General features: G+C 36.8%; 1 pseudogene; it reads right to left on the minus strand.

The window, feature by feature from the left end:
* Positions 1 to 10,884: 10,884 nt before the first annotated feature.
* Positions 10,885 to 11,918, minus strand: LOC122667333 (annotated as a pseudogene).
* Positions 11,919 to 12,597: the final 679 nt, after the last annotated feature.

Below are 12,597 nucleotides of genomic sequence, written 5' to 3' on the forward strand. Positions count from 1 at the left end.
AGCTAAACAACTAATGATTTCCTTGCTCAATTGGGTTTCCACTTTCCACCCAATACATCTAAATAGTAGACTTTTGAGGCTTCTTTTATGCCACCTATCTCATGTTTCTCCTTGTTTTCATCTATATAGTTCCCAACGTGCATGGATATATATATCCTTTGAAATACACATACGTCTACTTGTTATGTATATCTTGAATTCTTGTACCCGTTTCAAAGAATGACCTGCTTTGTCATTTTTTGTGGCAATCTGAATGGAATTTTTTCTGAGATATGTGATGGTAACGGAGGGTTTGGGACCCGATTGACCCGATCCAATGGAGAAGTATTTATATTCTTTAGCCGCTTTGCTGTGAAGTGAGTGAGGTTTGAAGTTTTTTGTATTAGGGTTTCGGGGAGAGAATAGCAATGCCGTTTTTGGGTGTTCTTGAGAGATCTCCATTGTATGTAATTTTTTCCAATTTGCATAGTCATCTTCGCCTTCGCCCGTGAACGTAGCACACCGAACTGTTGTGTGAACCACGTTAAATCGCCTTTGCCGTTTTTTGTTCGTGTTTTATTTGGTGTTTGTTCTAACACTACTTATATAACTTTTTTTTATGTTCCACCCAATGACTGGTTTCATAACAGCATATTTTACTAGATATTTTCTCTCTCCTTTTTCCCAGAGAGAGATAGACAAGGCCAAGCAGAGACAACGACTAGACAGAGACTGCAGCTGAGGTGAGCTAGTGAAACCCAAAAATAAGGAGAAAAGATTTGCAGAGAAGAATTTTAAGATGTCATTTTTAAAAATTTCTTTTTGTTGTCCAAAAAAGAAAGAAAAAAAAAATTTTAATGGTAGGTTATGCTCTCATGATCTACTGCTTGAAGCAACACATAGAAAAGAGGATGAGAAAAGGCAGATGACCTGTGCAAATTTTTTTAAAAATTGTACAAATCATCTCATAAATGGGAGGATGGAAAACATCAACCTCCACTGGTTATTCTATAAGTCTAATTGGAGGAAGAGTTTAAAGTGGAGACAGTGACATGGCATTTCTTAATTTGGAGGTGATGGCAAGAAAGATCTAGTCATTCACAAGCAAATATTCCTGATAAATTGTTTCAGTAAACAATGTTCAAGGCTTTTAGGCCCCGTTTGGCTGGTGAGGAGGGTGGGTGGGAAAGTGTACGTAGGAGGTGGACCCTATATGTTGGAAGAAAGAATAACAAGGATAGTAAAATGAAAGAAAAGAAAAAAAAAAAAAAGTGTTCTCTGTCTGAGAGCGTGGTTTCTACGTTTGTCCCACACCCAGTCAATGCCCCTTGGTTCAATCTATGGGAGCCAAAGGTCATTTTATAGGGAGGAGGAGAGAGAGATACACAAGGGTATGTCGGGGAGCCATGATCTTGGACAGGAAACTTTCTTTTTAAAAAAAGGGGCGATGTTCTTTGTTTGGGAGCGCACGGGGGCGTAGGCTGTGCTTCATATGGGGCAAGACACAATGATTATTTTGGTCATTCAAGGGGGCGCCCCGCTCCCATGTGTCTGGGCCCATCTTGCACCCCCATTGTAGAGAATATTTCTCCTAAAAAATTTATAATTTTTTTTTATCTTATCTTGTTTTCTTGAAAAAATTATAGGGAAAAAGATCTCTGTCCGGGAGTGTGGCCTATGCCAGCACTCCCATGAGTCTATCTCTCTCCTCCACATGTGAAAAGACACCTCTACCCACTTGTTTTAAGTAGGAGAGAGATAGACACATGGGAGTGTTGGCTTAGGTCACACTCCCGGACAGAAAACTGTTTCCCAAAATTATATTATCCTCTTCAATTCCTTAAAGTGTGGCAGTGCTAGGTGGAGATGTTGACACTTGGCAGCTGCTACGGTCCATATCAATGAGATCAGACCATTGGATGCAGCTGCTGCCAAGTGTCAACATCTCCACCTAGCACTGCCGCACTGTAGAAATTGGAGAGGATAATTTTCCATTGGTGGAGTGTTCTTTGTGAGGGAATGCATCTCTCTCTCTCTCCATATGGGTCACTGCACATGGGAAAGAGAGACTGATAGAGGGAGATCGGGCTCCTCTCCTGTGAGCCCAATACCCAGCGGGTGCCCAATGAGGCATCCAATGGCTAGGCTGTTGGGCGCGAGTGGGGATGTGTGCCTATGTGGAGCTTGGTGTGCACCTAGTAGCCCAGCCGTTGGATGTCTCACTGGGCACCCGCTGGGCTTTGGGCTCATACGAGAGGAGCCAAATCCTAGAGGAGGGCACGCACCCTCCCCCACTAAGAACATTATCCAAATTGATTTTATAAACCCATGGCATGTTTGAATATATGGATTGGTGATTGAGGGAAAATTTTCTAAACCATGTTAGAATTACAAGAATGACATTATTTTCATAGGTCGTTATAAAAAAACTGGGAATTCCCTCTCCCATGTCCTACTACATCAACATGGGCTCTATCTTTTTAAATTACGAAATTATGTGTGACCCATCTGTATTATTTAATTTAAATAAATCAAATAGTTATTCCAGTACTAAAAAGAGATCTAATTTCTAGATTCTAAAAAATATATCTACTTACTACTGTTATTAATATATAAGATCGATATTTTATAATCTAATATAAAAAACTATTGAGATTTGGGACCACATATATTGCTTTTATTTCACACTGATAAACATATTTTGAGAGAAATATTTAAAAGATTAACTGTACCAAACATCATCGATCACTAGCATTCTTAAAATATAGAGAAATTTAAAGAAAAAAAAAAGGACTTTAATTTGATCCATAAGTACAAACCACACATTTAATCCAAAACTAAAATTTGACACCATATCACCAACTGTACCTACATGGTATATAGATCTATCCATATTTTAGGAAAGTTATACCAACCAAAATTATAACAAATATTAAGTTAGCAACAGAATATGTTACTAAACTATCCATAAAATCTTTGAGACCCTACTATCTCTTGTGGTCCTGTGATAGCTATAGCCAGTGTCTCCAAATAAAGGTTGTCCATTGTGAGACATCAACTGTCATAAGGAAAAAAGATCTTTACTTGGTGGTGTTTTTTACGCTCACTCACAGGGTACTGTGAGATGATGCGTCTGTCTCCTGGGTAGATATCTAGGAATGCTCACCCATTGGCCCAAACGCTTGTGTAGAGAGCATGCGACCAAGTAGAGATCAAGAACCCCTATCATAAATATTTTAGCGAACTTAATTTCTCTCATTTTCTTTTATGAAATTACAAAAAAAAAATAAAAAATTATGGGACTTTTGAGAGGGGGTGGGGTGGAGAAGACAAGGAACCCATGATTCCCACTTTCCAAATTCATACATCCAAACAGTTCCTTAACCCATGAAAGGAAGGCGGCTGACTTCTAGCCACTTGGAGGAATGAAAAGGACAAGTAAATCTCTCTAATGGGCAGCCGTGTAGGGTAGCCCTCTCCATATATATATAATCTCTAAACCTTATCATGCACAGTAAGTCCCTTTACAAACTTCAGTCACTCTGCTGTATATTGTTATAAAGAATCTAATGGCATATGTGGATCATAATTTTTAATAAATTATAAACACTTTGAATTGATCACTAATGCTTAAATAAGAAAAAATTATCTTTTCTTTTCTAATTAATTACCAATTATTAATTAAATTCAGGAATGTTTGCTTGTAAAGAATTATTAATTAGTAAATATCTAAAAAACATTATCTTTTGGCCACTTGGAGGAATTGAATGACAAGGATAACCCAAATATCTGGATCACCCAACCGTGTAATACAGTCTCTCCACACCAGTCCTAAGTCCAAAACCTTGTCATGTACAGTGGTCTCCCTTATATAGTTATATTCAAATTTATTGGATCAAGTGTTGTTTCTATTCTAAAGATCCTCACAAGGTCATAGGTGGGGGATGGAGCACTGAAGCTGATTCATTCACTCTGAGAGGAGGGAATATAAGTAATAATAATGGCTGATATTATCAGATAAAAAATCTTTTATAAAACCATTTTTTTTTTTTTTTCATTTTTTATAAGCATTACATTCCTCCTCAAAAAACAAAACTACCCATGTTTATTTAAGATTTTTTTTAATGTGTAAGAGGTACTTCTGTCTTTGGACAAATGAGAGCACTCGCGTACACTCTTTTATGTTATAAGCATACATAACTATGGGAGAGGAGGATTCCCCACGATGTCAGTGTGAGGAAAATCTACACGCCATATCAATGGTAGTGCGAAGAATATATCATCATCAAGGGTAGACTTAAAATGACTATAGGAGAAATAGTGAGGAAAGACATGTATAGCTTATGCCTTGTATTGAATATGACATGGAATATAATTGATTAAAGGATAATTAAGGTTCCATGTCATTACCAACCCTAGTTAGTGGGAATAAGGTTGAGATGTTATTGTTGTTGTTGTATTCAATTATGAGACCCACATTATCAGAACATGAGAGAAAAAATAATAACAAATTAATCCCATGTAAGAGGATAATAGTACCTCTACCTTCGTGGCGATTCTTAACCTTACTTGATCTATTCAGAGTGTGATAGGAAGGAACACAGGTAGACATGGACTCATACGTAAGAGTTAAAACAATACAGACACAATACCAACTCTGAGTCTCAGTCTCTCGGGCTCAAATGTTTCAGTCTTGATTGCTATGGCGAAATAAGTAAAACAGTGAATAAATGTTGGATTTGTTGTTATGTGAATCATCCTGGAATATAAAGATCAAAATTGAAAAAGATTTGTATTTATAAGTAAGGCATCTTTCTTTCAATTAATTGCATGATGAAGGCACTTACTATAAGGATCATTTTTAAGGGATTAATCTAAAACACTAAACCAATACAAACTGGAATAGAATTAGATAATCAGGTTACGTCTCCCACACGAAAGTTGCATTAGTACTGAAAATACATTGAAACCAACATATATCTACTTAACAAATCCAAGATCGATCAAAGTATTAAATTTGATGTAGGGACATCAAAATCTTTGCTAATTTCATCAGATCTATTATACCTTTTCCGGCCATGATGACACACACACACCCCCACCCAGTATGGTAAATTGCAGTGAATGAAAAGCATGTTTGCCTCGATTTGATTTAGAAAATAATGGTTTCTTCTGAAACTATATAGAACAAATCCTATACAGTATGAATTGTTTTATGCAGTCATGAAACTAGGTTTTACAGTTTTTTTTTAGCTAAAATAGTAAAAAAGATAACCATGAACATTTAAGAAAGATGAAATAAAATCCAAATCTTCCCAATGATTTTTGTAATGCATGGCTTACCTACTAAGTGTTGGAGTGTTGGGTTTTATAAGCACTTTATGCCCAACCAAGGTTTTTAGGTTTTTAATGCACTTGTTAATATAGTGAGAATTTTCTAATTTTGCATGGAAGAATCATTGTTTCCAGCCATCATCAACCACTACGTCTTAATTGGTGGGAGCAATTCCGTAGGCAATGACATCATGACCACAGGCTATTCGATAACGAAAGATAGAGAGAATTATTGATAGTTTATAATCAACACAAACTAGCTAGACGAAAATATAAGACAAAATTTAATTAAAATACAATGACTACAATTTTTTATTTTTTTATTTAGCCACCAGTCCACAGTTAAATCAGCTTTAGACTCGATTAATAGAAGGGTTGTAGATTTGTAGACCATAAAAAAATTTATATACCAACTCTTGATCTGCATGGTAAGAACAACTATCTATTTAGCTTCTTCAATGGATTTAAAGCCATCTTTTGGTTCATAACTTGAGGAATATTCCATCTTATAATATCCGAATCTAAATACCTGTCCCCTTGTTGCTCATACCCACCAATTCTTTTCTAAAAAAAGTATTATAAAATCAAATGTAATGTATTGTATACAATATGTATAGGGAAATAGTTTTTCACGATGTGTACTATCGTCCTCTCACTTGGAATTTTCTACTGTTTTCTTTCTTTTACTCTGATCATCATCTCAGCCAACCATCCGAAATAGGGGAATATATAGGCCCACTTCTCGACTCGGAGTTCCGTTCGCTCCATATGTAATTCAATGTTGTCTCTGCAAGCATTTTCTAATTAACAGCTAGGGATGAAGGAAGAAACAAAATTGAAGAACATCCCTATTTGAAACTATGATTAATTTTGGTTTCATGTTTATTTATTTATTTTCTTTCAATGTTATTCAAATCAGAAGCATTCCTGGGATTACATGAATGTTTTAAATTCATGTAAGTGTTCAACTTCAAAGGCAACTCAGTGGAGTTACATCCACCTTCCCATTTTGTAAATCTAAAAGTTGTGAATACTTTTGACGCGGCACATGTTGAAAGTTTTTTCAGCACAACCCAAATATCTGCCACATGATAGATCAGATATGGAACCCAAATTTTGTGCACAGGCAGACCCTAGGGTTCCATATTCACGTGTCAAAGTTCAGTTTGAATCCAGTTTATCAAGTGGCAAAACAGAGCTTTTGAAAAACCCAGGACCATGAGATGCACATTAGTGGTCAAAGAATTGTAGGCAAGCATGGACATACATGGGGCTATTTGATTGAATTTGACTCTAAATTTGGTATATTACTAATTCAAACTATGTCCTCTCCATCTGATGGTCAAATAAACACATCATCCATCCATGTGGCAAAACGAGGGTAGGGGGGCATAAATCAGTTTTCTTATATATAACTTTAGCCCATTCTGAAATATATTACATCTATTATTTTTTTTTTCTTTACTTTGGTTTGGGTTTAATTTCTCATTATATTTTTATTAATTTCACTTATAATGATATTCACTTAATTTCTATTTTCCATTTTTCACTTAAAATTTTTTCAGTCTTGTCACGTTTCATGTGATTCAATCTTGGGGAAAATGCTATAAGCACTTTTATTCAAGCAATTTGCTATTTGAATCATTCATACCCGATTTTAGATTTTAGAGTATAGAAATCTATTAATTTTAACTCTTTGTTTATTTTATTTTAAAACATTTACCTTATTCAGTCCAAAGTTGGATTTATTTTTTATGCAATTTCTCTTCAATATTTATTTCCTTTAATTCTAAAATTCTTTCTTTTGTCTACACATGTGCACAAAATTCAATTTAAATTTAAGTGACACATAAAAAACTTTTTACTACATCAAAGTTCATTAGCTTATCTAAAATTCTCACTTCTAATTTCACACTAATTACATTTATTTTCTGAAATTTTGTTTTAATTTTCCTTGCATCACTTGGGTTCCACATTAGTAGCTCATTAAAGAACTCTACAGGGTATTAAAATATATATAAATTGAAGAAAATAGGTCTGAGAAATTAGCAGTTTTTTACCTGCTTCATGTGGATTTATTAAGTAAGCCCTATATTCTCCATTCTAAAGCAGTTTAAGAATTTCATTCAACACCAAGACCTTTGAAGAGTTAAATTCTTTCAAATGTTTTGAACTTCTTTTTTCTTTTTTTCATATAACAATGATAAATGAACATCTGAAGTAAGTCTGAACAACCTGGTTAAGACATATACAGTTGGCACCAAAAAAGAAACTCATATACAGTTGCAAATGCATATTACAAATATTAGCTCTACGCAAAGAAGCACACAGCAAGACTGCACAAGTATAGGAAAAGGATCTCTATTCTACATGAGGGTCCTAAATCCATAGCAGAAAAAACCTCCAGATGCTCTTCTTTGAACTCTTCCTAAGGCATGACCAAAACATAGATGAGGCGACTAACATGTCTACAAATTCTCGAGTGGGTTTTCTTCTATCATCAGAGATCCTCAGATTCCATTAAACTCCATAATGGCCAACTAATTGCAAATGTCACCATCACCATCTGACAAAAAGCATCCCCTTCTCTTTTTGTTTTGGTGAAACAACTTCCCTTTTCCTTCAAAATGGTGATAAAACTGAATTCAGATCAACCCCCACCTAGAGAGTACATTTTTCCTTCGAATTCTTAAAATTTATGCATAGGTATCCCTCTGACTATGCTCTATCTCAAGGTATGAATACCGAATGGGTCCTCACTATTTACAGAAATGTCAATGATTGGCAGATAGATCTTCAGCAACCATTGCACCAGCTTGTTAACCACTGAAACATAGATAACTCAAGAGGACAAGAGAATATGGGTTAGAGAAAATCCTGGCTCCTTCACTGTCAAATCTCAGCTTGAGGCCTTAGTCCCCTCATTTAGTTGCAAGGAGTTCCTTAAAATGATCAGTTATTTGCTTGGAAGAGTGCCAGAGATAGTATTCTAAGTATCAACTATTTACTATTTAAAAAAAAAAAAAAAAAACTCCAAATTTCAAGAAGTTCTTGTATTCCAATGCCTGTCCTTTCTTTTTTTGGGATGCTGAAACCATGCCCCATCTTTTGGTCAATTCCCCACTCACTTGTGAGGTCTAATCTCACCTATTTCTGGATATGGGTTTGAACTTCGTGGTGTCCTCCTCATTCAGAACCTCTTTTCTTTCCTTTTGTCTTGAAGCCCAATCCAGATTGATGAAATAAAAAGGAATCAACATTTGATCAGTTCGACACTTTAAAAAAGATTTTTTCTGTAAAGACTTTTTGTACATATTCCCATTATGTTTCTTATTTGAGTGCTCTTAACTTCTCGCAACCACTTGCCTTGTTGGGCTGTGTATGTTCTCCGCACATCACTAGGACTTCAAAACAATAGCCTAATGCATCTCTCGTTGGTCTATATCCTCAATAAAAGGGTAGAAGTTCTACTATGCTTTGATCAGTCCCATTTTTACATTTTGAACTCAAATAGTCACCTTCTTTCTTTCTTTGTTATTTATTAATATAGCACTCAATCATAATGTGTAAAAGGAGGATCCTCACACCCTTGTGCATATACCCTCACAACCAGTCATCTCTTTGGTCTGATCTACCTATGCTCCCACCCCTGCAACCTACTCATCTTCTATTACAACTCACTGTAGATTCTGTACCATCTATGCAACCCCTCACATAGATAATCTTAACTTGTCTTATCTCCTATTTAGTTGTGAGCATACTCAGGCCTAGGGAACCTCTGCACAACTTGAAGCATGATCCCCCTGCATAGATTATTAAATGTTGTTTCATATGCATTTTATAGACTTGCATTTCTAAAAGGAAGGATTTGCCGTGTGGTGTTACATTAGTGAATGGTGTTCTCTGCTTCTCTTTTGATTGTCCTTGCAGTATACATTTCTAATTCACAGCTTTCAAAATGGGGATATTAACTCAGACATGTCACATGACCCAACCACAAACCATGCGTTGGTTTTAATAGAGGAGCTGAGGTTAGATAAGCTAAAATCCAATGTCAGTTGGCCCTACTACACTAATATGGTTGAGCTAGGGCCAATCTTTGTTGCTTCCTAACGCACAGCCTTGCCCAACCCAAGGTTATCATTCCTCAATCCTACCTGAGCTCATGTTCAGTCAGATAGGTCAAGTTATATCTGGTTGGGCCTTGTTATGACCGCTTCCCAAAACCTCAAATGTAAGCATTATCTCCCCAAAACTGTATCTGCAAGTCACCAGAGATCCTCACAGCATACGCAATTAGACACCAGAAAAATTGGGAGTTGGAACTACAAAGTCCAAAATGTGAACCTATATATGTCACAAACAAGTTTCTAATATATATGTCAGAAACCATCAACTAAACTGAGCTAAATTGTGAACAAACCAGCAATGAGTAGTTAAATCCCCAATTAAAATCAATGACACAAACACCAAAAGAAACCAGGAAAGAGTGTAAATATGATCTTATATTGTACCTCAACTGTGCTACATCATATAGATCAGAGTTCATATATATGGTGTCTTCAACCTTGTTTTGCAGAGATGAAGCAATCAACGTCTTGAAACCCTTTACAGTTAACAAAGCTCCTCCTTGTTTGGAAGGCAGCCTCTTCCAGCTTGACCAAAATTATGCTGCCTCTTCAACCTCTACAGAAAATCATTACCTCAATTTCTTCATTTATCTCATCAAATATCAAATAATTAGCTATGTTTTTATCCAAAACTCTAGCAGAGAGGAGAAAACGTCAATAGAGTTGCTCCAATAAATTCCTGTGGCTAAAGGACGATATGTTACAAAATGTGAAGCATATAAGGGGTTAGTATGAATCCAGATCTATCCTAATGCAGTAGTAATACTGCTAAATTTTTCATCTTTTTAAAACCTTCACATCAATTATACAAAAGATGAGTGATAGGATACAATCAGTTAAACTTGGTTAATACCCTCCTTAGGGTTGATAAGCTCATAACTGGCATGTGCACCTGATATGCATAATAGCTTCATGCCCTAAAAGTGAAGATTCCCCTTCATCAACCAGAACTGGCCCAAAAGCCCTGACCTCGCACACACACACACACACACATACACACACACCAAAAAAACTAAGGAAAGAAAAAGGATATTGCCAAATATCACACAGTGCACATTACAGGTCCATGAACAAGTCATAAAAGTGAAGATTCCCCTTCATCAACCAGAACTGGACCAAAGCCCCCCCCCCCCCCAACACACACACACACACACACAAAAACTAAGGAAAGAAAAAGAATATTGCCAAATATCACACAGTGCACATTACAGGTCCATGAACAATTCATAAAAATTTAAAAATAGCCAGTTAAAACAATGACAAAAACACAACGACCAAAATAGTAGAGCAGTTAAAACAAAATTTCCACTTGAAAAACAGAAACATTTAAGAATGCTACATGGTTTGGTGTTTAGTTCATTTGAATGATCAAATACAATGAAGACAATTACCTAAATCCCAGTCTGGTCTTCTCCATTTTGTCATTACAGTACTATATAGTTCAGTACTTGTAAGTCTCCGATATATTTCCAATGCCGACTCTCTCATCCTCAGGTAAAATGGACCAATTTGGGGATTGTGTGGCTCGCACCCATCTTAAGTAATCCATATTCGCCCAATTACTGGTTTCTCCGTCAAGACCTGAATCCTTAAGTTCCTTATCAAGCCCTTCATAAGACAGATGGTACGGCGCAAATATCACACTGCTACCATCCTCAATTATTGGCCTACTACGCACACGAGATAATAATCCGCACTCCTGGCATTGTGAATCCTTATCTGATGAGAGGCCAACATAAACAAGCAATCCTCAACTTCCTCAATGAGAATTGAACCCAAATCAAGTCCAACAAAACGTGACAACTCCTTAGTCGATGAATGAAGAGCGCTCTCAAGCTGCCCGTCAGACGAACCTCACAAGAATTAAGATTAGAAAGAGTGACATCTCCTTCTTTCGAACTCCTAAAATCCTTAACTAAAACCGCACCTTCCCTGTTCCTAAAACCAGGAGAATCCCGGATTTAATTTTTCTGGTAAAATCATGTCAGAAGCCGTAATGTCAGTTGAAATCGAATCAGAAGCCCTAATTTCAACCGCGGATGTGGCATTACTATGATCTTTCTTTGCTACCTTATTCTTGAACGAAAATTTCTTTTCAGGCAAAAACTCAGAATTTGCATTCGCTAGGGTTTCTTTCAGCTCCGAAATGGCTTTGAGAGACGAACGGATTTCACAAGGCAAGAAGCAGGAGTTCTCAGAAACAAGTTTCTCAAGCTCGGCAATGGACATGGATACCTTCTTCAGATCCGCTTTCAGACGAGCCTTGGGTTCTGAGTCTGAAACGAGACGATAACCATCCATCTTGTCCTGGATCGTTCGTTAAGCTTCTGAGAACCGATCGAAGAAACATTTCGTGGATTCAAGAGGTGAAGAGTTATCGGTCTTACGAGAAATGCACTGCTGGAAGCGACATTGGTGGAGATTGGAAAGACGCTCGAACATTGCTGCGTGTTTCTTCTGAAGTTTGGATCCAGAAATTTAATTCTTCCATTTCCATTCTGTCTTACTCTTTCGAAACTGGAACCATTGAAGGGGTGAACAAAGATGACACCCAATGCGAGAGACGGCAAATTTAAAAGGACCGCGTATTCCAGGTACATGGGCCCGCCACTCAGGGGGTAGGATGGTCATTGTGCCCACCCCCATGTGCCTGGGCGCAGCCTATGCTGCGGCACAGAGAATAGTGCGCCCCCCTACTTATTATCTAAACCGAAAAAGTTGTGTATGCTAGCGATTCTTTTTTTTTTCTTTTTATGTGAAAGGAGAAAAAATTACATTACTTAAAGGATGGCAAATTAGTACAATGTTCAAATATACAAGTGATAGATTGTCTCGCAGCTAACAAAGCCTTCGATTTTACCCATTTTAAAATCCTACATCAGTTAAGTTTCGGAAGAGAATATCCTTTGATATTTTCAAAATTTGCAAAAAATAGGTCAGAAGCTCGTATGGCCAAGGAGATCGGGATGGAGTTGGAAGAAGTCCAGACAATGATTTATCAGAACACCAAACTTCTTTCAGCTTCACACCTCTCTTGTTTCCCAATATTAACCCATTAATTATGCCAATCAGCTAAGATTCCAAAACATGAGATTTCCTAATGAAATCAGCACGGTCCAAAAAGAGTTTGTCACCTATCAAAATGCCAAAGGCC

Source organism: Telopea speciosissima, chromosome 7, assembly GCF_018873765.1.
Source record: "Telopea speciosissima isolate NSW1024214 ecotype Mountain lineage chromosome 7, Tspe_v1, whole genome shotgun sequence".
Taxonomy (NCBI): Eukaryota; Viridiplantae; Streptophyta; class Magnoliopsida; order Proteales; family Proteaceae; genus Telopea; species Telopea speciosissima.